The following is a 27,512-nucleotide window of genomic DNA, read 5'->3' as shown; positions in this document are numbered from 1 at the left end:
ATACCCTCATCTTTACCTTTGGGTTCACACAGGCCTGACCTCCGGCTGCCAGAATCTGCATCTCTTTGCCTACAGCCTTTCTCTGGCCACTGAAGCCCTCTCTGCTCACAAACAAGGGCTGGGGAATTGACACCCCTGGAAGCAGCCCTCACCCACTGACAGGTGGGTTTCCATGTATAAATACCCCAGCTCCTTCATTTGGATAGAATAACTCTGAGTCACTTGTCCTACACTGTATTAGTTATCAATCGCTGTCTAACAGCTTATCCCCCAAACCTAGCAGCTTAAACAACAACAAATATGTATTACCTCACAATTTCTGCTGGTCAGGAATTCAGAGGAAGCTTGAATCGGTGCTTCTGGCTCCAGGTTGCTCATGATTTTGCAGTCAAGATGTCAGCCAGGGTTGCAATCAGTTGAAGGCCTGACCGGGGCTGAATGGTCTGTTTCCAAGCTGGCTCCTTGACATTGATGGCTGCTGGCAGGCCTCAGACTGCCACCACTTACACTTCTTCGTGATCTGTGGCTGGAATCCAAGAGAATGAGGGACCAAAGTGAGAACAGCAAAGTCTTTTATGACCCAACCTTAAAAGTCGGATACTGTGTTAATTGTCTATGGCTGTCTGACAAATTACCCCGAGACTTAGCAGTTTTCAGAAATGTATTAACTCACCGTGCCTATTGGTCAGGAATCTGGCACACCTTAGCTGGGTGCCCCTTGGTGCCTCTGACTCAGGATTCCTCACCAGCCTCTTCCCCACGCGGGCCTCTCCATAGCATAGCTCACAACATGGGGGCTGTTTTCTTTTTTCTCAGAGCTAGTGAAGAAAAGAGCAAGAGAACATAAGCCAGGCAGAAGCCAGAATCTTTTTCTGACCTAATCTCAGAAATGACATCCATCACTTTTGTCATATTCTATGGTTAGAACTGAGTCACTTCTTATGTGGTTATAAATGGCCTACACTCAAGGGGGTGGATTGTGCGAGGTCACGAATACCAGCAGGTAGAGAGAACTGGGGCCCTCTCAGAGGCTGCTCTCCATGGTAGAGCATCACTCCTGCCATATTCTACTGGACACACGGGCCACACGCATAGTTCAGTGTGGGAGGGAATTACACAGAGGCACAAATACCAGGAGGTGAGGATCACTCGAGCCGACCTGAAGGCTAACCCCCACAAAAACTGTTTCCAGAGTTCCCCACTAAAGTTACGCATCTGTTGATAACGTACTTTTGAATGCCTTCCTTCCTTCCCTGGCTCACTTCCCCACTCCCCTACGGGTCTTTCCTGACATTGCCTCCCAAATAAACCACTTGCACATGAATCCTTATTCCAGGGCCTATTCTGGGACAAACCCAACTAAGACAAAGAGTGATACATTAAATTAGACTTTGATAGGGGCACCTGGGTGGCTCAGTTGGTCGGGCGTCCAACTTTGGCTCAGGTCACGATCTCGTGTTTTGTGGGTTCAAGCCCCGTGTCGGGCTCTGTGCTGACAGCTCAGAGCCTGGAGCCTGCTTCCAACTGTGTGTCTCCCTCTCTGCCCCTCCCCCACTTGCGCTCTGTCTCTCAACAATAAATGAACACTAAGAAAATGTTCTTAATTTTTTATAAAAGTGTGTGCCTGTGTGTGAGCGTGTGTTAGGGACTAATGCAAAAGTTATTTCTTGCTGTGAGACACAGCAAAAATTTTGAAAGCTATTGTAGTTAGCATCACAGAATTTCAGGGCACAAGTGGTTCATTTAACCCTGATGATATCTAGAAAGACTAGACCTTAGAGAATTCAGTGGAGGTAGAGAGAAGACAAAGAAACATGAAAAACTGGAAAGTGCATGGTGCATCCAGAAACAATGACGTGTGAAACTAGGGTTGTTACTTCCTGAGTTAATTCCCCGTTTTCTGTTGGAGTTTTATTTCTATCTTCTCATCACCTTATTTCAAGGGGGGCCTTGTGTCATGATGCCCATATCCTGTCTGAGCTCCAGCCAGGCCTCATGCCTAGCAAATAGCCCATACTTTCATGAAGGAGAATTGCTCTAACCAAATTGTCGAGGCGAAATGTGAGAAAACTTCATAGCACTTGCGGGGGGAGGAGTGGAGCTCCCAGGAGTGAGCTAAGTCACTTGAAACAACTGTACATTTTCATACACTTTTCAAAACTCACTTTGAGACTGACTTTAGATAGATAGGTACCAAATGACTCTTGACCTCTAAGTACCCCCAAAATGCCCGGGAGAAATCAAGGCATTCCAAAGCACTCAGTTGTGGGCCTATCAAGGGCTGGCTAGAGGAGCTTAAATCCAAATTAATTACCCAGATATCTCTAGTTCAGAAGTTGGGCCACAGACAAACTCATCAGCATGCAACAACAGCACCAGTCCCACGGTGAGAAGAAAAGGAAGCAGGATAATGAGGACAGTAGATAAAAGGGAGACCATGGAGGAGGATCTTAATTGTATCTTAATTGAGTCACACACTTTCTCCTTCATGCAGATCCCAGCCCTCAAGTCAGAGCAAGAGTGGCCTCTCTGCTTGGGTGCTTCCTGTGTCCCAGCCATGACTGGTGTCCAAGGTCAACATACTGTGGCTTTCCATTAGGAAATAAGTGTATCGGTTAACGGTTGCTGCAGTCATGCTATACAGTAAACCACCCCGAATCTTAGTAGTCGTCACTCGTGTCACTCATGCACCTGCAGGTCTGTGGGTCTGCACGTCAGCCGGACGCTGGTTGGTTCAGGCTCCGTCTCAAGCTTTGGGCGTAGCTTATCTTGGCCCTCGCTGAGGCTTGGCTCATCTCTGCCCCCCAAGTATAAACCTCAGTGCCCAGAGACCTAGAAGGTCTTCTCTGACACACAGGGAAAAAGCAGAAAATCCAAGGGCTTTCAAGACTTGAGCTTGGAACTGGCAACCCCTCACTTCCATCCATGTATCACTGGCCCAAGGATGTCACATGGCAGAACCCAGAGTCAAGGGGTTACACTCCACCCACAGCGAGGCCGTGGCAAGGGTGAGGACAGAAGGCAGACCATCCACCAGGGTCCGGGCCCTGCTTCCAAACTCAAAGTGAAGCCATGAGACTTGATAGAGACTCTGGAATTCTGATCCATTGGTTATATTTCTGATAATGAGGAGGCATGAAGGTGAGGGTGACACGCTCACACACCAGGCCACCGTGAAAACCAGCGGACGCCGATGGGGCACACACCCATTCCATCTGCACTTTGGAACTAGTCGGGGTAGACCCCCGCGCTCACGGGCCCACATCGTCAGAACTTGTCATTGCTTGCCGTCCAGAGAGGCGTGGCGTTTCCTCTGACGTCACACTGTGAGGGGAAAGAAGCAGCTCTTTCTTCAAAGACACATGTGCTGCTCTGCAATCAGGAACGTTCCATAATCATCTCATTTCTTTCACGTTGACTCTGGCCTATGTGGTTGGCTGGGAAGGCTGCTTCTGGGAAGGAAAAAATATATATTTCTTTCCTGAAGGTAGAGTCCAGACGAATCCAGCTTTTTGACCTGGATGGTCAAAACCAAGAAACTACCCCAGACGGCTCCCACCTGAAGAGCTTGGAGCTGGTGGTAACAAAATGCACTCCCAGGCCTTGTGAGTCACTCCTTGAGAGGGTGCAGGGTCACAGCACCTAGACCTGCAGCTTGACCCTGCACCAAATTGCCCGCCCAGGGAGCGGGTGGGGGCTGAATTCCATACTGTCTTCCACTTGCCAAGCCAAGCACCCAGACCGGGGGCTGCATTATCCCAAAGCAACTTTGATAACTCATCCGCCCGCAAGGGGCACATTTTGGTAATTCACAGAGAGATGACTTAGCACCTCCTTGGCCGTCAGATGTTCGGTTCTCCTGGATCTCCCAAAGCTACCCAAAGCACGGGGCCTGGCAGTGTGTGAAACTGGATTCCTCTTTCCAGCTCTTCGCTACTCCCCCCCACCCCGCTTAGCACTGACATCCACACCCTTTGCATGTGACTCTGCACTGCCCTCCATTGGAAGAGGCAGGATGTACATCTCCATCCCACCCACAGTGGACTTGACCATGGACCTGCTTTGCCCAGTAGCATGTGAATGGATGTGAAGTGAGCAGAGAGACTTTCAAAGCGCTTGCTTCGTCTAGCTTGGCCTCCTGAGTCTCAGCCATCTACTATGAGAAGGGCATGCTCCTTCTGGTACCAGAGCGAGGAATCCCACGGTGACGCACAGTCTGAAACAGAGCCACCTTCACTGCCCCACAGATCGATAAGCAAAAACAACAGATGCGTGTTGTTTATCATGCAATAAAACCTGACTGATACACATGGCGATTCATGGAAGAGGACAAACTCTCCTCTCAAAGCAAGAAGCCTCAGTCATCCAGTTAAGAGGAGGCATCCAGGGGTGAGCAGAAAATGTGAACGCCCTATTGATATCCCACCAGAGAACTGATCAGAGACACAGACCCTGGCTGGAAAGGAAATTTGAGGACACCAGATGAGATCAAATGCGCTCAGAGAAAGGTCAGAAGTCATGCCTCACCAGACTCTGGAGCTGAGCTTCCAGGACTTTCCATGGCATGCCCGAGGCTTCCATTGTGAGGGAGAAGGGGCTGCCGGGAGTTCTGAGTGTGCCCAGGTACCGTGATGTCCATCTAGGTGGCCCCAAACCCAGTGCCACCCGACCGCTGCAGCAAAGGCCACCATGCTGGGCGGCCTGTCTGCTCCAGCACCCACACCTAGGTTTCCTTGTGGAGAGCTACGACACATGCCCAGCTCACCCCTCCAAGGATGGCAGACGTTTTGTCTGCGGGAACCTTTCCACTGAGTCGGCCAGGTTTTAAGGAGGGCTGTGCACCAGATAGTGCGGCCACCTCGACACGTTTATCAGACCTTGATCGCAGCTCTACCCAACTGCAGTCTATTTGGCTTTTGCAAATGCAGATGCATTTCTCACCACTCGTGGTAATCAGCTGAAGAACATTCAGGTTCAGTAGCATGTGGGAAGAGATTTTGGGAAGGAGAAAGGAAGGGAATTCCTTTACTCGCTGCCTACAGCCCCCAAACAAAGACCAAAGTCAAATGCTTAATCCTCAAGGGTCAGTTTGGAAAACAAGCCCTCGCCCAACATGCACCGTGCTTGGACAGAAAGAGGCAGGAGACGGCCACCTTCCGAGTGACCCCCTTACCAGGTGTGACGGTGCCAGACCCCAGGAGAACAGTGGCATCTGGGTTCACCCTCCTTTAAATCCGTTTAGAACCGTACCCAGGAGAAACATCTTTGCTAAGAACTTTTTGAATAACAAAGGAACCTGTTAAGGATAAGAGGACCAGTCCCACTTCGGCTCAGGTCATGATGTCACAGTTCGTGGGTTCGAGCCCCACGTGGGGCTCTGTGCTGACAGCTCGGAGCCTGGAGCCTGCTTTGGATTCTGTGTCTCCCCCTCTCTCCGCCCCTCCCCTGCTGGCACTCTGTCTCTCTCTCTCTGTCTTTCTCTAAAATAAGTAAACATTAAAAAAATTTTTTAAAGAATAAGCAGATCAGCACCACATAAAGAAAATTAAAGTTTAGCCAAAAAATGCATATTGAAAACCCACGATGGGGCTTTTGCATGAATCATTGCGAATCCCTCAACAACTCTTTAGGGCAAGTGGTTTGACACAGGCAGGAGGGGAGGTCCGAGAGACGATGTGATTAACCCGCAGTCACCCAGCAACTCAGTGATAGGACCCGAATTCAAATCCAGTGCTAGTCTGACTCCAGAATTTATATTCTTCCCATCATATAGACTAACATAAGTTAACCTTAATATTTTATATAAAGCAGATATAGAATCTCAGTCTACAAACACAGGTGTCTAACAAATATAACTTTCTTTAGTTCTCTATTATTCAACTTAATTTCTCTTTCAAGCTCATTCCAGCAGCGGGGAGGTAACTTAAACTCAAGCCAACTTCTTGCCCTGTCCTTCCCAGGGTCGTGCAGCAGGCCCTCGGATGCTCTGCACCATGTCCCCCTGGGCAGTCATTGGGGACAGCTCCACATAAGTCCACGCACACTGACAGTACCCAAGTCAGGCACGGGCCACCGTGCCTCTCTTCTCTGCTGCCTCAGTGGGGAGGTAACAAGCCTCTTCGCCCTGTTAAAAGAAAACCACGGGCCCAAAATGGCGTCACTTAGGCCACGTCATGAAACCAGGGCTTAATCCCTAATCTAATTACGGTCCCAACCTCCCCCAGAGATGTTAAGTCCTAACCACTCAGGAATTTTCTGACTGGCGCCAATGAGGTCCTTTGTCACACGGGCCCTCTCCATCCCCCAAAGGAAGATGAGGTGATCTGTAGGATCAGATCCCCTGCCCTTCCCCCTAAGGGAAAGTGACCTTGCCTGGAAAAATCTTTCTCTTTTGCTAATAACTTTCTTGCCCCACCCTCCTTCTTATAAAAATCTTCCATTTTGTACAATTCCTTGGACCCCCCCCCCCCCCAGTTGCTAGATGGGATGCCACCCAATTCATGGATCAATGAATAAAGTCAGTTAGATCTGTAGATTTACTCGGTTAAATTTTGTTTTTTAATAGTCCTCTGGGAAGACAATTTTGAGGCCTGTTCTTCAGAGGGTCCCCTGAGACACAGAGCCCCAGCTGCTTGCAGCATAACCTGATCATTGATGCCCCCTTTATCGGCTGCTCCTCCTTCCCTGACTCATTCCTCCCACTCACTCACTTCTGCTTCCTGGGATCTCCTTCCAAATAAACTACTTGCACATGAATCCTTGTCTCAGGCTCTGCTCTCGGGGAACTCAAACTAACATGCAACAAGCCCAAGTTCCTGGGAACTTCCACAGGGCCACGGCATAGCAAGGGCAGAGCGGGATGGAACAAGGAATCAGTAAGTCACCTGCCCCTTCAGAATCAGCTAAGCCATCCCCTGGCCACCATCTTACCATCCCTGGCCACCAGGCTACACAGATTGCTGCTCAGTTGTCCCTTGTTCCCATCATCTGGCTGCCTCAGGCCCAGCTTTTCTCTTCCCTATTTCTATGCCACACCATGTGGGGGTGACAGAATCCCTCTGCTGGACTGTCCCTTGGCCATTCCCACCTCCCCAGGGCTCTACCCAAGAAACAGAACATAGCATGCATTCTTGGGTCTCATCTGCCCGTGTTGGCTTTGGCTGCTTCCCAGGTGCTCCCCTGAGGCACCAGAACGACCATCCCTCTTTCTAGGACCATCAGAACCTGTGCTCCCATCTCTTTCCCTCTGACTCCCTTCCTCCCCAAGCCTGGGAGAAGCCTTCTCTCAACACTCTGCTCTCCCTTGTGCTGTGTTCCCTGAGTGTTCTGTCTATGCCGAGCCCCCTCCATCCCCTGAGGGCTCTAGGGCTCTGGGGGGTTCTCTCAGGATGGTACCCCAGCTCCTTGAAAGATGGGAAGTGGGGGAGGAGGGAACCACTGTGGCAAAAAGGAGGTAACTGAAACTATAAACCTCAGTTGACATTTTTTTCAATATCATTCTTCCACATTTGTGAGACACATGACAAATAATCCATAGTACAGTGCAGTCCCGGTAGGGAACCCCCGCGTTTCTTCACCAAACCCCCCTCGTTTCCTCCAGATCTTTCCCACGTCCGCTACCATCCTGGGTTGGCTTCTTCATTTCCTGATGTTGGGGTATCTGTACTATGAGAAGGGGCCCATCCTGTTCATACTCTGGCTTCGGGGGTAACCGACTACAATCTTTTTAAAAAAATATCTATTTATTTATTTATTTACTTACTGAGAGAAAGAGAGAGAGCATGGGAGGGGCAGAGAGAGAAGGAGCGAGAGAGAATCCCAAGCAGGCTCCACGGGGTCAGCACAGCACCCGATACAGGGCTGAACTCCCGAACCGTGAGATCATGACCTGAGCCAAAGTCAAGAGTCTGACACTTAACCAAATGAGCCACGCAGGCGCCCCACAACCAGCAGCCTTTCTGTGAAATGACTGTGATGACGGCCACTTGCCCCAGAACCATCTCCTGTCCCTCGGGGGGTGGGCACTGTGGTGGGAAGGGTACCTTGGGCTCCGGTGGCAGCTGTCCCCGAGCCCAGGGGAGCACACAACTGGTCCCCGAACACATTCACTCTTCACGCTTGTGTCCAGACCAAGAAGATAACAATTCCGTCCCTTCTCGAGAGAAAACTGAGGCACAGTTCCTACTGAAAATGGTTTCCAAATTCACGGAATCACTGACTACCTGAGGCCCATGCCTTCGACTGCCTTGGAAAGCAGAATCCCTGGTCAAGAGGAAACATTGCCTCTGCCGCTTCCAGTGCCCTGACCTTGCAGCCCAGTTAAGGCTCGTGGCTGGTTTGTGGCTGCTGCTTTTAAGTACAGCTCAAACTCTCCTCCTTTCAGAACCTTTCCCTCACTCTGGTTTGGGGGCTGAGGAAAGATCGCCGCTTGTAAAGAGCATCACGAGCCAGGCTCTTATGGTATAATTGCCAGCCTCGATTTGGAAACCTGGGGTAAGCCACGGCCAATGCTATAGTAACAGAGTCCCTAAGGGCTGCTGCACCCGGTGTTACAGTCCCCAGGGCTTCCAGGAATACTTCGGTGCCCTCTGCTGAGGGAATGTCCCCACCAAGTTGGCCCTCCCTTTGTCTCTTCTCTTGAGGCTCCTCAGGAGGAAAAATCTCTCAGCTTTCATGCTCATTCCCGTCTACCCTCTCAATGACCAGGTCCTTGGAACAGGGTCCCTCTGCTCCAGGCGATGCTCTTTGTGCCCACCTAGAGTGACAGCCCTTTGAGGTAATCTGTTTCAGATGGCCTGGACCGGAAGGATGAAAACACTGGCCAGTCCCAGCGATGAGAGTCTTATGTTGGGCTAAAACGCCCTTCTTGGGACCGTCGCTACCCCTCCCCCTCCTGCTCTCCACGAGAGGAGGTCTCTCCTCCACTCACTGCCCTCCCAGCTCTTTCACTCCCCGCAGAGAGGGGGAGGTGCTTGGTCAGAGCCAGGGTTGTAGACTGGGCACCATTGCTAGGTCTTGCACTCCGCTGGCTCCCATTCATTCTCCCACTGTCTCTCACGCTGTCATTCTCAATCCCAAGTGGCTGGGGGAATAAGAGAACCAGGGTCCTAGAGAGCCTGTCTCTCCACAGGCATGCTCAAGCACATGGGCACCACCATTTACATTCAGGGACATCAAGAAATCCCAGAAGTCATGGGTTGAATGGCGTCTCCTCAAAAGATACATCCACTTGAAACCTGTCACTGTGAGCTTATTTAAAAAAAGGAAGGGTCTTTGCAGGGGTGCCTGGGTGGCTCAGTCAGTTGAGCTTCCAATTTCGGCTCAGGTCATGATCTCACAGTTCGTGGGTTCAAGCCCCGCATCGGGCTCTGTGCTGACAGCTCAGAGCCTGGAGCCTGCTTCGGATTCTGTGTCTCCCTCTCTCTCTGCTCCTCCCCTGTTCGCACTTTGTCTCTATCTCTCAAAAATCAACAGACATTAAAAAATTATAATCAAAAAGGGTCTCTGCAGCTGTAAGTCAGTTAGGAATAGCCAGATGAGATCATCCAGGGTTACCCACGGGAGCCCTAAGTCCAATGGCAGGTCTCCTTATAAGAGTCAGAAGAGGAGGAGACCCAGAAACAGAGAAGAAAGACATGTGAAGACACAGAGGAAAAGACCATGTGGAAATGGAGGCAGAGACGGGAGGGATGTGGCCGCAAGTCTAGGAGCTCCTGGAGCCACTTGAAGCTGGAAGATGCCAGGAAGGGGCTCCCTCAGAGCCTCCAGAGGGAGTGTGGCCTTGCCCGTACCTTACCTTACATTTAAGTGTTAAGAAAGTCCAGTCCAACTCAATGGCAAAACTTTAAAGTTTCTCCCCTTTCCCCAACTTGAGCCTGGCTTAGGGCCAGAAACCTATAAACCTCCAAAGTGGAGTAGGAGAGAGAAGTTAAGGAACAAAGTCCAGTTTGAGAGTGCTCCATGATGTGGCATCCCAGCTTAATGGAGGGGTACAGGACTTTGATGGGGAGGAGTCCAGGACAGGACCCCCCATAGTAGAAGAGCCTTGCAGGGGGCTCAGGTCTGGTGGGAAACTGTAAAAATGTAATGCTCCAGAGATGGTGTGGACGAGCCGTGAGCTAACCCCCAATCTGCCTTGACTTATCCCTGCCAGGTATATCTAGTTCTAGGGTCAGTGAAGAAAAGTCAGATAGGAATTTCAGGGTTGGGACAACGCATGGAGATCTTTCAGTCCCCTCCCTCCTTTGATTTTACAGATGGGAAACAGGGACCCAGAAAAGTTCAATGTATCCAAGTTCACATAGTAAGTTCATTCCTAAGTTCCCTGCTCCCCCACCCCTGTTGGTATGCTTTTGTTGTTTAGTTTTGTCACGCTGCTTTGGGGTACATATTCCCAGCAGATTCTGCCCCAAATACTCAGTGGGGTATGCACGGAATTGAGATGTCAAGCCTTTGCCCTGGCACAGAACACCTGTGTGCTCTGTTCCCACCCCAGCTGCGTTTGGGCAGAGAACTCTCTGAGGACAAATTAGCCCAGGGCTGGAAGCCTTAGGCTCCATTTGGGGTCATGCCAACAGAGCACAGGCAACCTTCCAAGGGCCTTGCCTCCTTCCCCGGGCCGATCAGCAAGGACCTCTATTCCCTGCCTCCTATCAGCTTCCCAGCAATGGGAGGCCTTCACCTTCTCTGATCCTTGACATCTGCTAGCCCTCTTCCTACTGCTGCCCAGTGCTGCGTGTTTTAGATTGGGCTCCCTCGAAACCAATCCCTGAAACAGAGACCAGGGTATGGGTAGTTTATTTGGGAGGGGAGCCCCAGAAAGTAAGGGTGAGAGGAAAATGGGAAGGCAACACGGGGAAAGGAGAAAAGCCAATGAAGGGTGCACTCGTGAGCAGTACTGGGGTTCAATCATGCTGGGGACCCTCTGGGATACGAAAGATGTGCCTCAGAATCATCCCACTGGAAAAGTGAAAGACTGGGGCATTTATACCGACTCCTGTCCCCATTGGTCACGGGCATCTGGAGGGCATGGCTCCCTCTTGGCAGGGTGAGATTCCCTGCAGGCACGTTCCGCCCTCCATGCCAGGCTCCCTCTGAGGTTGATGTTCAGCCTTATGGAAACTACACCTCCACAGCCATCAGAAAGGTACAATAATAAAGAAATGTCTTCCATTTTGGAAGGCCTTCCTCTTTCCAAAGCCCTTTCCCACATGCCATTCTCTGTAGTCTTCACAGCAAGCCAAGGAAGAAGGTATCACAATCCCAATTCTACAGAAGAGGCAACGGAGGCTTGGCGGGGGGGGGGGGGGGGGGGGGGGGCCGGGGGTGCTGCTTGCCAGACAGCATGATTACAATAGAAATATCAGAGCTGTTCTTGCCAACCCATATGGCAACACGCAATCCCTCTGCCATTTTCTTCCTCCCCTGGTGAAAGAGATGTGCCCATCAGTAGCTAAGACTTTGTTTTTCCCCTTGCCATTCAGTTGACTCTGGGAAAGCTGCCAAGCCCTCCTAGAGGGGGCTAATTTGGGTAAGAAGAAGGCCAACCAGAAGATGCCTGAAAACAGTGGCCTTGCAACTACTGGGAATCACACGGGATCAAAATCGCTGTGCACCAGGGGCTAACTCGGCCACGCTAGGCAAGTCGGCTCATCTCTCTGGGCATCCCATCCCCCTCCCCTAAGCAGAAGGCTTGGTGGGAAGGAGGTGGGCCCAACAGGCCAGTCCCTGGGGGCAGGGGGAGGCAGGAATCTCAGATTTATAAGCCTGAGAGCAAAGGGTAACAGGGGGAGGAATGTGCTGAGCTTGACAGCAAATGAGTTGAAGATGCACCAGAGACCAGGTTGGGAGCTTCAAGGTGGGATCAAAGGGGGCTGGAGGAAAAGGGACTCGAGAATGTATCCTTAAAGCACAGAATCAGAGCATAGGGATGGAGGTCTCTGCCGTTTTCATCTTCTCCACGATTGGTGTCTTACAGCCCAGGGTGCCTCAGTCGGGTTCCCTGGACCATTTAAAGAAGTCCCAACACGGGGCGCCTGGGTGGCTCGGTCGGTTAAGCGTCCGAGTTCGGCTCAGGTCACGATCTCGCGGTCCGTGATTTCGAGCCCGCGTCGGGCTCTGTGCTGACCACTCAGAGCCTGGAGCCTGTTTCAGATTCTGTGTCTCCCTCTCTCTCTCTGCCCCTCCCCCGCTCATGCTCTGTCTCTCTCTGTCTCAAAAATAAATAAACGTTAAAAAAAATTAAAATAAAAGAAGCCCCAACACAGGACAACAAGGGGCCCCATCTCTTCCTTTGCTCATTGAAAAGGGATGTACCAGACCAGTTGTTTATAAACAGCCCCGGCTGAGTCTACAGGAGCCTGGGGCTGTCGGAGGTGAGCAAAGGAGGATGTGGGTATGACCTGATCCCAAGGGACGGCCTGGGTCCCCCACCAAATCCCACTGGCAGAGCACTCTGCTTTCATTTGACAAAGCGTTTGAGCATCATTCTCTTTACAGAAAGGGTTTCAGAGGCTACATATGCTCGAAGCCAATGAACTATGCAACCTTAAGAATCTCTCTGACTCTAAATTCCGGGCTGTTTTTGCAAAACACACAACGCAGTCTTGCTACCATGGGATCAAAGGGTTTGCTTCTCTCCCGATGGAAAGGGTTTGCCTGGGAAACATTTTGTTCCTATTCTTGCTGCCATCTTGGTGCCACGTGGGTTGGTCTGAATTTGACTTTGGCATTTGTAGAGACCAACACGAGTGACTTCAGGGACTGGGGGTGATTTGGTGATCTCAGGCAGGCTGTGAAGGAGGCAAACTGGGTTCCTTCCCAGAGGGTCAGATGTTAGGCCATAAGAGTAGTCACCCACGTGCAGAGCTCTGAAGCCTTTTTTCCAAAACTAGAAATCCGATTCAATCCACAAAGCTATCCTGAGAGGTAGGTACTACCAACCCCATTTTTCCAGATGGGGACAGTAAAGCTCCAAAAGCTTGAATGACTGAACTCAGTCAAGGTCACCAACCAGTAGGAACAGAACTAGGAATAGATTGTCTTTTTCGGGTACCACATCCATGTCAATTGCACTTTCTAAAAAAATTTTTGTGAATGTTTTATTTATTTTCAAGACAGACAGAGACAGAGCATGAACAGGGGAGGGTCAGAGAGAGGGAGACACAGAATCTGAAACAGGCTCCAGGCTCCGAGCTGTCAGCACAGAGCCCGATGCGGGGCTCGAACCCACGGACCGCGAGATCATGACCTGAGCCGAAGTCGGACGCTCAACTGGCTGAGCCACCCAGGAGCCCCTCAAATGCACTTTTTAAAAAAATTTTTGTGAATGTTTTATTTATTTGAGAGAGAGAGAGAGAGAGAGAGAGAGAGAGAGAGAGAGAGAGAGACACAGAATCTGAAGCAGGTTCCAGGCTCTGAGCTGTCAGCACAGAGCCCAACATAAGGCTTGAACCCACAAACTGTGAGATCACGACCTGAGCCGAAGTCGGACCCTGAACCAACTGAGCCACCCAGGCACCCCTCAATTGCACTTTTTGAGTATGAAGATTAGTCTAGAAATTCTGACCTCCAGTTGGGTAGCAACCTACTCTTGGTACCCCAATCACATCCCCTTGCCCTTCCTATTTCAGCACACACCTGCCTAACTTCTAGCATTTCTGCCTGAGATCTGCTTTCTTCGGCCACTACAACCTGCCCGCCCAGTGAGGCAGACCAGAAGCGCAGGGGAATTTAACAACCCCCCCCCCCCCGCCTTCACACAAACAACCGGTCAGTCACCAGTGGCTGCCAGAAGTTAGTGTATAAATACACCCCTTCTCCTACCGACGTCCCCTGTGATCACCCCCCAGATAAACCACCCACACAGAAATCCTGGAATGAGGGTCTGCCTTGGGGAACCCAAACCAAGATACAGGCTCCTCTATGGTCAGAAGTAGGGCTTACGAGAAATCAACTGTCTGCCCGTTCCCAGGAGCTGTTGCAGATCTCTGAGACACAATTCTTAAAGCCGGAGGAAAGAAAGGTGCCTGATTAGGAGCAGACACCAGCTTTATCCAAAACCCATAAAACGTTCTGTATCCCATACGAAATGTACTCCGCAGCCATTTTAAAAAATGAGGAAGATTTCAATATGTTGATAGGAAACCATAGCCAAGATATATTGCATCGTGAAGAAAGCAAGTGACAGAACGGTGTATTTAGGATGCCACCATTTGTGGGTCTTAAAGGGATTTATACACATATGTATGCAAGAATATCTCTGGAAAGAAACATAAAAAAACAAAAATGTAGGAGTCCCTGTAGAGGGAGCCTGGGGACCAGGGACTATTCCTCCTTTTCATTGTTTGAACCAGCCTCACCCTATCTCTATATTACTTTTAAAAGGGGGGGGGGGAGGATTAAATTTAACAAACAGGCTCAGGAGAAGTATCCTATGTGCATCATATCTACCTGAAGAACTTATTGAAAAGGCCGCTCCAACTGGCCAGGAGATTCTAGAACGTGCATTTCTAATCAGTCCCCAGGTGATTCTCACGTCGGTGGACTGTGCCCTGAGAAAGCCTGCCAACAAATGCTAGTGCCTCACCCACTACAGCACAGGCTGCGGAGCCCCCAGAGGATCTGCTGGGCTGGAGACAGTGCGGGAGATATCTGTGCACCGCTGAGGGCTGTCCCTCGGAGGGCAGCACCTGTGCTCGCTGTGGCGTGACACTTGATAATAAAGGAAGGTACGAGCCACGGCCTTTCCCTGGCTCACCTCTCAAGTCCAAGGCGACCATCTCCCTCGATGGCACTCTTGGCAGGAGGTGACTTTGCTGTCTCCTCTCCCTTTGTAGAGGATGCCCCCCTAATCCGAACGGTGAGCAAAGTCAGATGCAGCTTAATTGGAAAGGAAAGGGGAGGATGAAAATCACAAGCAGCATGAAAATAAACTTGAACCCAATAGACCTTTGTAGCCATCTACAAAACACTCAGACAGAGACTGCCAGAGAAGGCAACGGCAAACGACCTCCAAAACTATTTGAAATAAACTGGATATCTGGTCATAAAGTGAGAGTCCCAGACACCCAAACTTGAGGTGATGGTGGACTTTTAATAAATCTCGGGGCTTCGTAAAATTGCAATGACCACTAGGAAATAAAGAAATCCCCATTAAATGGTGGCCATGATGCATTATGTGGTCCATTAGATTGGTTTCCTGGGACAGGGGAGGTCTGAGAAGCGGGTGTAGAAGAAAAGTAGAGGAACTGATTGTGTGCAAGCCCATCTGAATTTTAACTCACACAGGCCCCAGATACCCGGGCCAACACAGTTCTCAGGTGCTGTGACGTGTGTCACAAACTGTAGAGGGACCAACTATGGGACACGTAGTAGGCAAAGGCACCTGGAGCCCTGCCCAGCCCCAGCTTCCTGCATCTGTCCCCCCCCCCACCCCCACCCTGGGAAAAGCAGGGAAGGAGGATGCGGTAACCAAATAAAAGATGCATGCTGGGAGTCATGATCCAGCTTGGCGCTGGGGACCCTGCCGGACCCTAGGCCCGCAGCAGAAAAGAGAGCAAAAGCCAACTTTGCCACAACGTGATAATGAGCCAGCCTCATTATAAGATTAGCTGCCGGGATGAACAACACTCTCTTAATAATGCGCGCATCGCTATGACAACCACCCACTTTGCTACCTAAAGATAACTTCATTGTGTGGCCATGTTTCCTTGTTTGAAAAGAAAAGCTGTTTGCTGTGAGCTCCACCATTTCTACTCCTCCCTGGTGCCTTTAGCTTTGTGAGTGTGTGCGTGCACATGTGTGTGCAAGCGGGCCCGTGTGCATGTGAGCGTGTGGCAGGGGGAGGCAAGGAGCCCCCCACCCCGCCGCGGCCGTCCTGGCTGCAAGGATATCGTCCGGTGCTCAAGGTTGGTAACATTTCTGCCGGGCCCAGGCACCCAAGCGTGTTGACATAATTATTCAGGAAGACAGGCTTGGCCAGGATTAATACTGTGATTAATTATGGTGGGAGCCTCAACAAGCAAGTGCATGCTCGGGAGGGCCGGGGAGGGACGTGACAGAGCCTGGCTCCGGCAGGACGGCCGAGGAGGCTGTTGAGTGGGGAGCCGCATGGGCCTGACTGTAATGAGAAATGAGCAAAGCGCTGAAAAATTGATGGCGCCTGCAGATTGCACAGGCTGGCGCACAGCGGGGGCCCCGCAGCCGGCGCGCCGAGTGCGCTATGCTAATGTGGGCGCCCGGCCCGGGGAAAGGGAGGAAGAAAAGCCTGCACAAAGGAGAGAAATGCAAATGACAGGCACGGAGATCAGTGCCGAGAATCCCGGATTAACTGCTGGAGCTGGTGCTCGCCTGAGTTTAACCCCTTCTGGACTGTGTCACGGCTGCGGAGGGGGGGCGCGGTTGCCGCTGGGAACTCCGGGGCCTGGATCCGGGCCCAGGCCGAGGTGGGGATGCCGGAAAATGGAGTTGGGAAGAACCAAGAAGCTGGAGGCAAGAGGCTGGTTCCTCCAGGGCGAAGGACTTCTTTGGAAACGGTTGTGGGGAGGGCGGGGTGTCGAGGAAGCGATGTCCGGGGTAGGAAATGCAGTGCCCGCAGGGCTAAGTGATTCCTGGTACCGATGGCCCACGAGAGCTTCTACAATGTGGGCAGAGGGAAAGGAGGCCGGAAGAGAAAGCACCTGGGCGCCGGAGCGGCCAGGACCCTGATCTGGGCGGCGAGCAGAGCGACGATTACACCATTTAAGTGATATTGTAAGTATCAGGTCGGGGCACCTAGCAACACCTCCGCTATGTTCCCATCACAAGTGAAAGCAGGAAGAAAAGAAAATGAGGCTGGTGCAGAGGAACAGGGACCTGGTTCAAAGCTGCACAGACTGGCCTTCTCTGAGAAACAAGGGAGGAAGTGCTTCATCAAGAGCGGGGATCCAAAAACACAGATCAGCGCCTTGGTGCTTTGGGCCCCGCCCCCCGCCTGCACTGGGGCAGGTACTGTCTCAGAATGTCACTGCGGTTTGCGCTCATGGAGAGAAAAAGGTGCTAAAACACAGATACACCAGTCCTCAGTCCTCCTTCCTGGGAAAGCGTGGAGGGAAAGATGTCGGCAGAAGCCCCACGGGGAGTCGCAGCAGGTGTGTGATGTGAGGTCCTCAGACCAGCCGGGAGTAGGAAAGAGGAGCCAAAATTCCAGACCCCAGAAGTCCACGCAAAGATGGGCAGGCGCTGGCAGATGCTATGATGCAGGGTTACCCAGACAGGAGGGAAAACAAATAAGATGTGTTGCCAGAGAGAGAACAGAATCAAAGAGATTCCATTTACGTCATAAACTTGAAGTTCTTCACATATTTTAATATTCACTTTCTAAGTCTGTTCAAAACAAGACCAACAGGCCCAAAATGAAATCCCTTCTGCTAAGCCTCATGTCACCCAAAGCAAGACGTCACTTAATTACAGTTTGGGTCTCCCAGAAATGGGATCTTAACCCAGTCAAGCAGGAGTCACCTGATCAGCGATAGACCCTTGCCCTCCCTAAAGGAAAGCGACCTTGCAATAACCGACCTTTCTGCCTAGTATAACTTCCTTGTTCCGGCTCCCTTTTGCCTATAAAAGGCTTTCGTTTTGCACAGCTCCTCGGAGCTGCTTTCTGTCTGCTAGATTGGATGCTGCCGATTCATGAATCATTGAATAAAGCCAATAAGATCTTTAAACTTTACTCAGTTGAATTTTGTTGTTTAACAAGTCTGAGCACCTGTATACCCAGCCATTAACAGAAGTTCCCAACACGGGATGGGAGGATTTGAACTTTCTCTTTCGTGGTTTTTTTTTTTTTTTTGCCATATTCAAGTATTAAGGAAAATGCATACACACACACACACACACACACACACACGCGCGCGCGCGCACACACACACACACACACACATATATAGTCGTTTTGAAAGCAAAAAATGGCAAAGTAATTGAAAGTCATGTGAATCACGAGCTCTGCCTTTCTGGTGACCTCGTTCCCTAAGATAAGCAGGAAAGCCTTCCACTATGAATCCCATTTACACGTGGAGGCATAGACCGCAGATCTAGGAGAGGTTTACCTTGTCCGGGGCAGGGCTGGTGTGGAGGGGACCTTTATCCACTACCTGTTCCATGCCCACACTGTGCAGGACACTTCGTAAACAGGACTTCTGCTCGGTTCTGACTTGCCATTTTCCTGATTGGGAAACTTTGTGAGCCGTTAGGACTTGCCTCCAGAAACTGTCCCAGGAGTGTGTGGAAAAGGCGCTCTACGGCGGAATGTGGCCACACCATCTGTGTCCCATCTCCACAGCCCCCGGGGCCCAGCGCAAACTCCAGAACAGCAGTGGAGAGCCCACACCTGTGCTGAGAAGGGAACGAACTCTACAGCCAAGGAGGAGTAGGTGAATGTGTAGATAGGCGCACACAGGGCAGGAAAGGAACAGGGAAGGGGCGCGGTGGGGGGGGGGGGGGGGTGCGTTGTGGTTTTTTTCCCCCGGGACAAACAAAACAAGGCAGATTGTCTGTGCTAGAGTTCCTTTGAACCAGAAATTACAATCTTTGCTCCAAGAGACAAGAGGATTACAAAACATTTTAAATGTCCTCCTTTTCTCCTTTTGTGGCAAAGCTCCAATGAACTCCAAACCCAGGGGTATTCACTGTAACACAACAGATTAAGCAAATAGGACTGGAGAGTCATTTGGGATTTTTTTCCTTTCCACATGCCCCCCTGAGAGGGCAGGGCTTGCTGGGAGAGTGGGGAGAAGGCCCCCTTTGCTAAGGCAGGCAAGGCTTCACTAGGCACAGCAATTACTCTAAAAACATCTGGAGCATGAAATTTTAAAACGCCGGAATTACAGTGGGTCGAGCTGGTGCCTAGTATATTCTTTGCACGGTACCATAGGAGAGGCCAAGGCGCTTTCCCAGGAGTTAAGATTTATCCTCTTTCTCTACCTGTCCTGAAGCAAAGGATTGGGACTTGAATCCATTTGGTGCGGAACTCCCCTGTCCTTCTGATTCCCAAACAGGAAGAAATCCAGAAATCACAGTGGATCACTTATGGATCAATCCCATAGAAAGGCAACCCGATTTTTTTTGCTTTCTGTTTCACAGATGCATTCAATGGACATTAAAAAAGAGAGAGGTGGGGCGCCTGGGTGGCTCGGTTGGTTAGGTGTGTCCGAGTCTTGATTTCAGCACAGGTCACCATCTCATGGTTCATGAGGTGAAGCCCTGAATTGGGCTTGCTTGGGATTCTCTCTCTCCCTGTCTCTCTGCCCCCCACCCCTGCTTGCACACTATCTCTCTCTCTCTCTCTCTCAAAATAAATAAATAAATGAAATTTTTAAGAAGAGAGAGAGAGGGGGAAGAACTAAGCAATTCTCTGCTTTTTAGGACTAACAGTTTACAACTAGTTGGTGAACAAAAATTAAAATCTCCCTTATACAAGAATGCCAACTAATAGATGTGGCAGGAATGAAGAAAACTGGAAAGTCTACCAGTTTGCAGCCCAGACTGAAGTAAATGATTCAGACAAGGATTACCAATGAGAGTTAAAGCCATTAGGAATTAGGGTAGAATAAAGTCATTTTTAGTTGTGGAAATGAGCAAAATTAGCTCCCATGTGTCCTTCCTTAGGAATTCAATAGGATGTGAGCCCCCACCTCCCCCAATAAGACATGGTGTCCAGGAGACAGGAGGGCCCACAGAGAGGGTGTGGGGCAGAAGGCGTGCAGAGATGGGCACCCCAGCCCAACAGGAACAGGATGGAAGGCTGGGGCCTGAGGCAAGATTTGGGAGATCTTCTGCTTTCCATGAGAATTTGAAGTGAAGGAGGCGATGAAAGCAGCCAATGGAAAAATCAAAGGAAAGATCTTTTTTGACCCCGGGGAAAATGAAAACAAACCTGTGCGGGGAAGGTACCATCCTCACTACACACCGTTTAGTTTAGCTCTGGCGTGAGCCCTGTTTACGTAGCCATGACAACGCAATTGCTGTTAATGACTTCCCACTTCTAAAATTTACCTAAAACCAAACCAGGAGACTTCGGGATAAAAGAACACAATAAAAACATCCTCCGCCTTGACAATGTGGACATTGGAGTACCGACGATGGAGTGGAAAGGGGTAGGAGATCTGTAGGGATGTAAACCTCGCCTTACGAGATGAAGAGGAGGAAGTCGCTATTATTGGCCTAAAAAGAAATAAGGTCCAAGCAGATCTCCAAAAGTGACAAATGTAACACAGAGAAAAAAACAGCGACATTATTATCCCGGGCCATGGGGGAGAGATGGAGAAGCCGTGGAGGGGAATTAAGTCTTCATCTGTCATGGCAGGAGGTCAAGAATTAATGTCCAAAATTGATCAGTCTATAAATTGCAGCAAAACCTACTGAAAAATACAGAGGCAACTTTCCAAAGAAAGAGCTAAATGTGTTTACAAGGGCTGTCTCCGAAGAGTGGGGCCCAGGCTCGGAAGGATGAAGCAAGAAATGGTTGTTTCTCTTTATAAATCTTTTTGCACAATTTGATTTTTCAACCAAGAACATGTGTCACCTCAATTAAAAGACCTAGCTTTAGAGGTATAGTTAAGAGGAATGCACGGAACCATTAATTTGGGGATGATTGTCATCCCACGTGTATGTATTATCTAGATTTCACAAAGCACTGACATAGAATTAATAGAATTGCACCTCAACAATTAATATGGGAATGATTGACACCCATAAGTGAGGGGTCTTCCCACTCTCGGGGAAGGTGCACCTCTTAAATTATTCATGCCTTCTTTTACGTGTCTCCCTAAGAATGTTGTTGTCTGTCTACATATTGTTTCTGTAGATCTCTTGTCCGCTAAGACTTTTACATTTGTATTCCTGTTTTGAATTAAGATTTTCAAAGAAAGATTTATAGGTGATCATTGCTAACATAGAAAAACTATTGATTTTGCTATTTTAAAATACAACCCTCGTACTGTAATCTTCTATTACTATAAATAGTTGGGCAGTTGTATGTCTTGGGGTATTTTTAGTTAATAATAATATCACCTATGAGTGATGATCAGCCCAGCCTTAATTCTCCTTATTCCTTTGCTCGGTTTATTCTTCAAGTTGTTAAGGGACAGCTGCACCAGCCAGCATCACTTCCTCCCTGATGTCAATGGGGGCACATTGCATGCTCCACACAGGCAAGGTTTTGAGCCAGCTGCTGTCAGAAGGTGACAGTACACGGTGGTCAAGAGCCTGGGCTTTTAGATCAGACTGCCCGGTCCTGAGTTAGACCTGGATCTCCCATTTTCCTAGCGGCATGATCTTGACCAATTACTTAGCCTCTACACTTCAGTTCCCTTGTCTATAAAATGGGATAACAGTGTTCACTAAACGAGGTTGTATGCGCCAAACACGTATGCAATCCACGGGCATGACTAGTGCACATTACTTTTAAGATTCTGACTTTCCGTATCGTCTGGTGAGATCTGGCCTTTTATTAGTCCCTGAAGGCACTTTTGGGCCTGTCTCTGTCATTCATTTTCATGGCTTCCATTAGTTCAGCCAAGCCCTGTTGATTCCCTGGGGTTCGGGTAGAACTCGGCGGTGCTGTGTGCATTCTACCCAAGGAACCCTAAGTGTCACTCCAGATCCCTGTGGATCTTCGCCTCTCTCTTCTTTGTATCTTATTAGGAGAGGAAGATCAGACGGTTCGCCTGGGTGGCTGAGTCGGTTAAGGGTCTGGCTTCAGACCAGGTCATGAGCTCACGGTTTGCAGGTTTGAATGTCCCAGTTGGACTCCACGCTGGCAGCACATAGCCTGCTTGGGATTCTCTTGGTCACTCTCTGCCCCTCCCCCACTCACACTTTCCACCCCCACCCCCGAGAAATAAATAAATAAACTTAAAAAAAAAATAGAAGGGAAGATCAGACAGCCCTGGGGTGAGGTCACAGCTCTAGCTCTCAATGTGTGGTCTTGGGCAAGGCCTTAGCTTCTCTTGGCGTCCAGCTCTTGTCTCTAAGCGAGAATGAGAGCATCTGCCTCTGGGGCTGTTTTAAACATAAAAGAGGTGAACAAATGTGCACATCTACCCTGGCGTCTGTACCTCACCCTCTTCATTTCTTTCCGCTTCTTCATCCAGGACCCCTTGTCCAAAATCAGAAGTGGTGAGGGGTGAAACCCTCACTAGGTGAGGAAGGTGGGAAGAAGCCAAGCTTCTTGGGGTTAAGCCCAGCTCCACTTTAGGTGGGTGTCATTTGATCTTTCTAGGCTCAGCTTCCCTGGGAGTCAGAGGCTCCCAGTCCTGATACCACAGCTGAGCCGCCCCAGGAGATGCTATAACCTCTGAAAAAGCAGTCCCCTCACCATCAACAGCTCTGAAATCCTCAGCTGAGGGACTTGATGTGTGACACAGGGATATAGCTTCCTCCCCTGCAGAGATCAATTCTTCCTCAGCCAGAGCCTGTTCAAAGCCCTTAGACCTTCCAGAAGGGCGCCTACAGCTCTATGCAAAGTATTTTTATTAATATTTGGACAAGACAAAAGAATGCATTACCAAGCGGCCACATCTGTAAGCGGCAGAGACATTCAAATCGCTCTGAGTCACCCCAAGCAAATGCCACAAAAACAGACAAAAGCCCCCCTGCTGACCGTCTTGGTTGATAGAATACCAATTATCAGCATCTGTGGACCCGTCCACTTGGCGCACGTGTGTGCGGTTTTGCTTTGTCCTGCTTGCCAAGCCGTCCTCACCTAGGACACAGAGAGGAGTGCAGAGACGCAGATCGGCAGGGGTGCTCCAGCCTCAAATGTGCATTTTCATGAAAGCCTCCTTGGGCATTTTCCCGAGTGGCATCTGGAGCCATTAGACCCCCGTTGGGTGCGCAAGGAACTTTCGTGGGTTCTTCCTCCTACCGTCCCCATCTGTCTGAAAGGCCCCAAGCCCTCGCTCAAGCCAGAGATCTGATGGCATCCTCGGATCCCTCTGTGCATCGATCGCCAAGTCCTGTCGATCAGATTTCCTGAATCACACCCAAGGGTGTTCATTTCTTTTTCCCCCACCCCCTCTCCGATGCTTCCTGAATTCCCACAAATGCCTCCTACTTATCCTGGTGCTCTAGTCTGCCTGTCTACAAGGCAGCTAATGTAATTGTGGGTTTCCATGCCACCACCAAGGGCTTGGACTCCAGATGAATTCAAGACCCTGTGTGATCTGCCACCAGCCGCCTCTCCTTGCCCTCCTGTGCCCAGGGTCACACTCCACCAGGCTGAAGGCGGTCCAGTTCGATGGCACTAATCATCTTCTCCCTGACTGTCCCCACTGTCTCTAACCACCTCCCCCTGGCTCATTCCCATTCACCCTCAGATTCCGCTCAAGTGTCATGTCTGGGGACAGCTTTCTTGGTCCCACCCACACTGAGTGCCAGAGCCACTGTCATGAGAACCATCTTCCTCTCCGATGCCCACCTTCCTCTGGACCATTGCACAGGAGTGCGAGGTGACATATTTCCTGATAGTTTAAGCCACATAGAGACATACTCAGATATTCCCTGCAGGAAACATTCCAATAGATGTAATTCCTTTGCCAATTAAAGGGTGGGGAAAGACTCTACGGGAATATCATGGAACCCCAAAGGTGAGAGAAGCATAAGAAAACCCAAGAATCTTGGGAGGCAGTGGTTTAGGCCATGAACTAAAAGTGTATTCAGATCCCAGCTATGACATGCTTCACGAGTTTTGCTACTGGGAGTGTTACTTAACCTTTTGAAATTTCAACTGTCTCATCTGTGAAATTGGGGTAGGAAGTCCTACCCCAACCAACCCATAGTTTGGTTGCAAAGATTAAATGAGATAATGCAGGAAAGGAACTTTGCACAGTGCCTGGGGCACAGCAGCAGGAGTTGCTAACATCAAGTAACGGCAGTAGGACGATAGTGATGGTATTTAGTAGCAATAATTATTCCATGCACATCAAGTCCCCCGAAAGGCTTTCCAAGTCATCCTATGCACTGTTCTTCCCTAGACGGGCTGATGGAATTTCCATCAGACTCGGAGTTTTGAGCTTATTGCATCGAACGGTTGAAACTTCAGCTGTTTGCAAATAGGTATTAATCGCCAATGAAATATTGGAGAGCTTTAATTAAGGCGATCCGGCTGATTAATGATTCCCTCTGGGCAAGTGCTGAGGCACCCACAAGTGGAGCAAGGACTTTCTGAAACACAGGCACAGCGATCCATTCACCAGTTTGCAAACGATGCCGGCTCTTCCCTGGCCGTTGGCTCTCAAGGCTGTACCCCACATCCAGGGCGCCCGTGCCTACTTTTACAGTCATAAACACAACCGCCTATCAAAAGGAGGACTGGGTCACCGAACCGTGGTGATTTCTTTATTTTAACTCTTAGTCCTTCCTCTGCAAGAACTGAGTAAATAAACCAGGACTACAGGTGGTTGCAGGGTTTTGGGGTTAGGAACTCCAAATACGTACTCTGTTCCACCATAAATTTGAATTCAATAAAGCCCGGGGACTCAGGGTTCAACTTCCCATGAACCCTCTGGAAGGTAGACCCTCCCCAGATCTTATTTTGCCCTCAGCAGCAATCTCCTCATCTTCCAGATGGGAAAAAAAGCAAAATGGATGTTTATTCAGGACCAACACCCCAAGCCAGATCTTTTGCTGGCTATTGGGACTCCAAGAAGGAGTGAGGGCTTTGGAGTCAGGATCTGAATCAAAGAGTTGTTTTAAGGATTAAATAAATTAATTCATGTGCTTAGATCATTGTTTCTCACACTGTAATATGCATGCAAATTATCTGGGGAAAAGCTTGTTACAATGCAGATTCTGTTTTAGCAGGTCTGGGGTGGGGCCCGAGAAACCATCTGCCTTACAAACTTGGACCATGCCAGTGGTGCTGGTCTAAGGACCACACTTTGAGTGGTTGACAGCTTAGCAAATGTTGTATGTGATAGATATATGCATTCAAAGACTGTCTGAGGAGCAGAACTGAGCTGAAGGGCAGCTGGGTGGCTCAGTCGGTTAAGCGTCAGACTTTGGCTCAGGTCATGATCTCGTAGTCCGTGGGTTCAAGCCCCGCGTGGGGCCCTGTGCTGACAGCTTGGAGCCTGGAGCCTGCTTTGATTTCTATGTCTCCCTCTCTCTCTCTCTCTCTGCCTCTCCCCTGCTCATGTTCTCTCTCTCTGTCAAAAATAAATACACATTAAAATAAAACCCCTCACAGAAAGGGTAGGAGGGCTTCTGGGTTGGAGAGTAAGTGGGGGTGACAGGAGAATGGTATGGAAGTGGAAAGAAGCTTTCCCCAGGCCCTGCCCTATGCATCTCTTCCATCTGGCTGTTCCTGAGTTCTATCCTTTTAAATAAATGAACCAGTGACCTAGGAAGCCCACTGTCTTCCTGAGTTCCGTGAGCCACCCCAGCAAATTATTGAACCCAAGAAGGGGGTTATAGGAACCTCTAATTTATAGTTGGTTGGTCAGAAGCCCAAGTAACAGCCTGGGTTTGTGGTTGGCATCTGAAGTGTCTCGGTCAGGGAGCAGTCTTGTGGGACTGATTCCTTAACCTGTGGGCTCTGACGTTATCTCCGGGTAGATAGTGTCCAAATTGAGTTAAATTGTAGGACACCCCACTGGTGTTGGAGAGTTGCTTGGTATGGGGGAAAACCTCACAGCTTTGGTGACCAGAAATGAAGTATTGGGGGCACTAAGAGTACAGAGAAATGGAAGAAGAGTTTTTCCCATACAGGTGTTTCTACTGACTTTCTCAGTAAATTTTATATATATATATACATATATATATATATATATATATATATATATATACATATATATATATATATATATATACACACTATATATATATATAGTGAGTCCAGAATCACAGGAATTCCATCAGGGGGCATTATTTCAGCCTGGAGAGGATCTCCATTTGTTGAGCCTACGTTAAATTAAAAATTCTCAGCTCGGGGGAGCCTGGGTAGCTCAGTTGGTTAAGTATTGGACTTCAGCTCAGGTCATGATCTCATGGTGTGTGAGTTCAAGCCCCACTTCAGATGAGCCCTGCTTCTCCTCTCTCTCTCCCTCTTGCCCCTCGTGGGATTTTCTCTCTCCCTCTCTTTCTGCCCCTCACTCACCTGCACCCTCTCTATCTCAAAAGAAAAGAAACTCTCAGTTTGTTTATTTCAACCTTGCAAATAATGGCGTTCAAGCACCAACCCCACCCAAGGGCCAGCCCAGGTCCACAGATTCACAGAGGATACTTTTCCCCTCCACTCGGAATCAAGACTCACCTGGGACAGACAAGTTTCCTTGCATTATTCCTTTGCAAGGAGGGTTTTTCCTGGTTTATGTTTTTACTAGGAGTGTAGACCTTTGTGGATCATAGCTTCACATGGAGTAGAAAGAGGAGTGTCTTGCCTCTGTTCACGTCTGTGGTTAAAGGTGCCTCCAGACGGCCAGAAACATCAGTGCTCACTCACATTCCTGAATTCCCTCTACCTCTTCGTCCCTAGTGTCTAATGACCTCCTTCATTTTCTTGTAAGGTCATCTTGCATTTAAAATCATGTTTCAGGGCGCCTGGGTAGCTCAGTCGGTTGAGCGTCCAACTCTTAATTTTGGCTCATGTCACGATCTCAGGGTTGGTGGGTTCAAGCCCCACATTGGGCTCCTTGATGATGGTGCGGAGCCTGCTTGGGACTCTCTCTCTCCCTCTCTCTCTCTCTCTCTGCCCCTTCAGCACTCACTCACTCTCTCTCAAAATAAATAAACTTTAAAATAAAGTAAAATTATGTTTCTAATGTTCTATCTAGCATTGTTAGTGGTTTATAATGGAAGGGTTTTAGATTTTCTAGTCTCCCGTTTTGCTAGAACAGAAATCTCATCTTTTTCTAAACTCACAGTGCTCAGTAAAGATGATAAAGTGTGACACACACCATGCAGCAGGCAAACCACCAAGATTGTTTGCCTTTCTAAAGGGAATAAGAGATTGGATATTATCCACATTAAGGTGTCTTGGGGATAATATTGCTCTGGGGGCTTTACCAGTAAACACTTAGAGGAAAATGGCATCATCGGGAAAGGTTCCATACAGTACATTCCTGGGAGAATTTTCCTCTTAGAACAGTGATAAGAACTTGCATGCACCTGTCAGAGGGTAGTTTCTGTCCATTTGAGACAAACAAAAACACTCCATTGAAGATCAATGTAATGATAATTGTTGCAACAGCTTAAAGTTGCATAAAGGGCATTGTTTACAAAGTCCTTCTCTTGTATTTATTTGGGGCCCCTTTTGACATATGTCCTCCAAGGACCCCCGGGTTAAGGAGCTATACCTGGGAGTACTAGGGTACCTCCTCTAGGGTCAGAAGCCCCCACACAACAACAAGGCAATGAAGCCTTCTTTAAGAAGGCTTTAAAATTTTTTTTTAATGTTTATTTTTGAGAGAGACAGAGCATAAACAGGGGAGGGGAGAGAGAGAAGGAGACACAGAATCCGAAGCAGGCTCCAGGCT

General features: G+C 49.3%; 1 long non-coding RNA gene across 1 annotated transcript; it reads right to left on the bottom strand.

Annotated features, from left to right (window-relative positions):
* Positions 1-328: 328 nt before the first annotated feature.
* LOC125175508 (uncharacterized) lies at positions 329-18,239 on the bottom strand. Its single transcript, XR_007155842.1, has 3 exons — positions 18,087-18,239; positions 674-818; positions 329-526 (listed from the first exon to the last, which is right to left on the bottom strand). It is a non-coding gene; the product is annotated as an uncharacterized LOC125175508 (long non-coding RNA).
* Between the last annotated feature and the right edge of the window lie 9,273 nt (positions 18,240-27,512).

The sequence above is a fragment of the Prionailurus viverrinus genome, chromosome C2, assembly GCF_022837055.1.
Source record: "Prionailurus viverrinus isolate Anna chromosome C2, UM_Priviv_1.0, whole genome shotgun sequence".
NCBI classification, from domain to species: Eukaryota; Metazoa; Chordata; class Mammalia; order Carnivora; family Felidae; genus Prionailurus; species Prionailurus viverrinus.
This window is presented reverse-complemented; position numbering and strand designations above follow the sequence as displayed.